Here is a 5,735-nt window from a genome sequence, read left to right on the forward strand (position 1 = left end):
GAGGCTGGACAGACATCGGTCTGACATGGTTTAGTGACTCCTGCATTGAGCAGGGGGTTGGTCACGAAGATCCGAGAGGTCCCTTCCATCTCTAACATTCTAGGATTCTATGATTTGATTTGTTTTGCCGTTCTCAGGTGATTTCAGATGAAGACATGAATCCTAATGTGGATTGGCGGGGTTTTATTTGAAATAGCGCACAGGAAATAACACAACACACTGTGGAATTTATTCCATGATACATGCAATGAGTAGGATCATCTGATAGAAACATGTCTCCCCGCCATTTTAACCTTTTTATCATGAAGCTGCAACTTCTTCAAATCTAATTAATTTGTATCAGGAAAAATTTGATTTTTAAGAGGAGATTTTGAAAACTGGTTTCTACCTATTTTTCTACTATAATACTGCCTCCTATGTTCAAGAATATAACTATTATAATACTTCTCCCTATATACAAGAACATAACTACTATAATACTGCCCCTATGTACAAGAATATAACTACTATAATACTGCTCCCTATGTACAAGAATATAACTACTATAATACTGCTCCTATGTACAAGAATATAACTACTATAATACTGCTCCCTATGTACAAGAATATAACTACTATAACACTGCTCCTATACACAAGAATATAACTACTATAATACTGCCCCTATGTACAAGAATATAACTACTATAATACTGCCCCTATGTACAAGAATATAACTACTATAATACTGCTCCTATGTACAAGAATATAACTACTATAATACTGCCCCTATGTACAAGAATATTACTACTATAATACTGCCCCTATGTACGAGAATATAACTACTATAATACTGCTCCTATGTACAAGAATATAACTACTATAATACTGCTCCCTATGTACAAGAATATAACTACTATAACACTGCTCCTATACACAAGAATATAACTACTATAATACTGCCCCTATGTACAAGAATATAACTACTATAATACTGCCCCTATGTACAAGAATATAACTACTATAATACTGCTCCTATGTACAAGAATATAACTACTATAATACTGCTCCTATGTACAAGAATATAACTACTATAATACTGCTCCTATGTACAAGAATATAACTACTATAATACTGCTCCCTATGTACAAGAATATAACTACTATAATACTGCCCCCTATGTACAAGAATATAACTACTATAATACTGCCCCCTATGTACAAGAATATAACTACTATAACACTGCTCCTATACACAAGAATATAACTACTATAATACTGCCCCTATGTACAAGAATATAACTACTATAATATTGCTCCTATGTACAGGAATATAACTACTATAATACTGCCCTATGTACAAGAATATAACTACTATAATACTGCTCCTATGTACAAGAATATAACTACTATAATACTGCTCCTATGTACAAGAATATAACTACTATAATACTGCCCCTATGTACAAGAATATAACTACTATATTACTGCTCCTATGTACAAGAATATAACTACTATAATACTGCTCCTATGTACAAGAATATAACTACTATAATACTGCTCCTATGTACAAGAATATAACTACTATAATACTGCCCCTATATACAAGAATATAACTACTATAATACTGCCCCTATGTACAAGAATATAACTACTATAATACTGCTCCTATGTTCAAGAATATAACTACTATAATACTGCCCCTATGTACAAGAATATAACTACTATAATACTGCTCCTATGTTCAAGAATATAACTACTATAATACAGCTCCTATGTACAAGAATATAACTACTATAATACTGCTCCTATGTACAATAATATAACTACTATAATACTGCTCCTATGTACAAGAATATAACTACTATAATACTGCTCCTATGTACAAGAATATAACTACTATAATACTGCTCCTATGTTCAAGAATATAACTACTATAATACTGCTCCTATGTACAAGAATATAACTACTATAATACTGCTCCTATATACAAGAATATAACTACTATAATACAGCTCCTATGTACAAGAATATAACTACTATAATACTGCTCCTATGTTTAAGAATATAACTACTATAATACTGCCCCTATGTACAAGAATATAACTACTATAATACTGCCCCTATGTACAAGAATATAACTACTATAATACTGCTCCTATGTTCAAGAATATAACTACTATAATACTGCTCCTATGTACAAGAATATAACTACTATAATACTGCTCCTATATACAAGAATATAACTACTATAATACAGCTCCTATGTACAAGAATATAACTACTATAATACTGCTCCTATGTACAATAATATAACTACTATAATACTGCTCCTATGTACAAGAATATAACTACTATAATACTGCTCCTATGTACAAGAATATAACTACTATAATACTGCTCCTATGTTCAAGAATATAACTACTATAATACTGCTCCTATGTACAAGAATATAACTACTATAATACTGCTCCTATATACAAGAATATAACTACTATAATACAGCTCCTATGTACAAGAATATAACTACTATAATACTGCTCCTATGTTTAAGAATATAACTACTATAATACTGCCCCTATGTACAAGAATATAACTACTATAATACTGCTCCTATGTACAAGAATATGACTACTATAATACTGCCCCTATGTACAAGAATATAACTACTATAATACTGCTCCTATGTACAAGAATATAACAACTATAATACTGCTGCTATGTACAAGAATATAATTACTATAATACTGCTACAAGAATATAATTACTATAATACTGCTCCTATGTACAAGAATATAACTACTATAATACTGCCCCCTATGTACAAGAATATAACTACTATAATACTGCTCTTATGTACAAGAATATAACTACTATAATACTGCTCCTATGTACAAGAATATAACTACTATAATACTGCTCCTATGTACAAGAATATAACTACTATAATACTGCTCCTATGTACAAGAATATAACTACTATAATACTGCTCCTATGTACAAGAATATAACTACTATAATACTGCCCCCTATATACAAGAATATAACTACTATAATACTGCTCCTATGTACAAGAATATAACTACTATAATACTGCTCCTATACACAAGAATATAACTACTATAATACTGCTCCTATGTACAAGAATATAACTACTATAATACTGCCCCCTATATACAAGAATATAACTACTATAATACTGCTCCTATGTACAAGAATATAACTACTATAATACTGCCCCTATGTACAAGAATATAACTACTATAATACTGCTCCTATGTACAAGAATATAACTACTATAATACTGCTCCTATGTACAAGAATATAACTACTATAATACTGCCCCTATGTACAAGAATATAACTACTATAATACTGCTCCTATGTACAAGAATATAACTACTATAATACTGCCCCTATGTACAAGAATATAACTACTATAATACTGCTCCTATGTACCAGAATATAACTACTATAATACTGCCCCCTATATACAAGAATATAACTACTATAATACTGCCCCTATGTACAAGAATATAACTACTATAATACTGCCCCTATGTCCAAGAATATAAATACTATAATACTGCCCCTATGTACAAGAATATAACTACTATAATACTGCTCCTATGTACCAGAATATAACTACTATAATACTGCCCCCTATATACAAGAATATAACTACTATAATACTGCCCCTATGTACAAGAATATAACTACTATAATACTGCTCCTATGTCCAAGAATATAACTACTATAATACTGCCCCTATGTACAAGAATATAACTACTATAATACTGCTCCTATGTACAAGAATATAACTACTATAATACTGCTCCTATACACAAGAATATAACTACTATAATACTGCTCCTATGTACAAGAATATAACTACTATAATACTGCCCCTATGTACAAGAATATAACTACTATAATACTGCTCCTATGTACAAGAATATAACTACTATAATACTGCTCCTATGTAGAAGAATATAACTACTATAATACTGCTCCTATACACAAGAATATAACTACTATAATACTGCCTCTATGTACAAGAATATAACTACTATAATACTGCCCCTATGTACAAGAATATAACTACTATAATACTGCCCCCTATGTACAAGAATATAACTACTATAATACTGCCCCTATGTACAAGAATATAACTACTATAATACTGCCCCTATGTACAAGAATATAACTACTATAATACTGCTCCTATGTACAAGAATATAACTACTATAATAGTGCTCCTATGTAGAAGAATATAACTACTATAATACTGCCCCTATGTACAAGAATATAACTACTATAATACTGCTCCTATGTACAAGAATATAACTACTATAATACTGCTCCTATGTACAAGAATATAACTACTATAATACTGCCCCTATGTACAAGAATATAACTACTATAATACTGCCCCCTATATACAAGAATATAACTACTATAATACTGCCCCTATGTACAAGAATATAACTACTATAATACTGCTCCTATGTACAAGAATATAACTACTATAATACTGCTCCTATGTACAAGAATATAACTACTATAATACTGCCCCTATGTACAAGAATATAACTACTATAATACTGCTCCTATGTACAAGAATATAACTACTATAATACTGCTCCTATGTACAAGAATATAACTACTATAATACTGCTCTGTGTGGACAGGATTAGCGGTATGCGAGTATTTATTTTCCTAGGGGATACAGTGTTCTTTCAGGCTTTATTCCTCTTTCAGGACAGTTTGTGTTCATGTTCTTTTATTTGTTTTTTTCCCACTTCACTACATCGTGGTTATGAAAAATGTTGTGCAAATGACTTTATGTTCTTCTTATTGTTCCTGACCTCCTCTTTTCAAGGTTGCCCTCTGGCAGTCCATTCTTAATCTTTACATTCCTTTTTCCTCCAATGATCTGGGAATATCCTTCCAGATGCCGGCTAGATTGCAGAGAGAGGATGTCAGACGTACAATCTGCTTATCCGCATTGTTTCTAACTGTTATTTCAAAATATTTACATGTCCCTCATCGAGAATCGTCCGTCATATCTTCTGATCTTTTTTTCCCAAGTGAGCGCTCTGCAGGTTTTCGGTTGAGTTTTGCCTCATTTTCTTGTTTCTTCTTTTATGATCAATACATAGAAGAAATGACGGAATTAAGCCATTGCGAGATGATGACATGGGTGACATTGTGTCATATTTTGTGGGCATATCCAAGTTCGTACTTTTAGGAACCTCATTTTTTATGAGAATTTGTTCAGAGATCGCCATTGGGGAAAACATGCACAAGAGACCACAAAAATGCAGCAATAAAAACGCAGCAGAAAAAAACTTTTGTAAGCAGCTTTTTTACTGCCCAGAGAGCAGTGATGAGCGAATATACTCGTTGTTCGTGGTGGTCTCCGAGTATTTATGACTGCTCGGAGATTTAGTTTTCATCTCCCCAACTGGATGATTTGTGGCTACTAGACAGCTTGATTACATGTGGGAATTCCCTAGCAACCAGGCAACCCCCACATGTAATCAGGCTGGCTAGTAGCCGTAAATCATCCAGCTGGGGCGATGAAAACTAAGTCTCCGAGCAGTCACAAATACTCGGAGATCACCAGGGCGTGCTCATCACTAATTGCTATACAACAGTGAAGCTTTCTTTACACCAACATTTGGGTTTCAGTAATTGGGCATTCTAAGTCCCCCATATACAGCCCCTGGCAAAAATTATGGAGTCAGCAGCCTTGGA

This window comes from Ranitomeya variabilis, chromosome 2 (genome assembly GCF_051348905.1).
Source record: "Ranitomeya variabilis isolate aRanVar5 chromosome 2, aRanVar5.hap1, whole genome shotgun sequence".
Taxonomy (NCBI): domain Eukaryota; kingdom Metazoa; phylum Chordata; class Amphibia; order Anura; family Dendrobatidae; genus Ranitomeya; species Ranitomeya variabilis.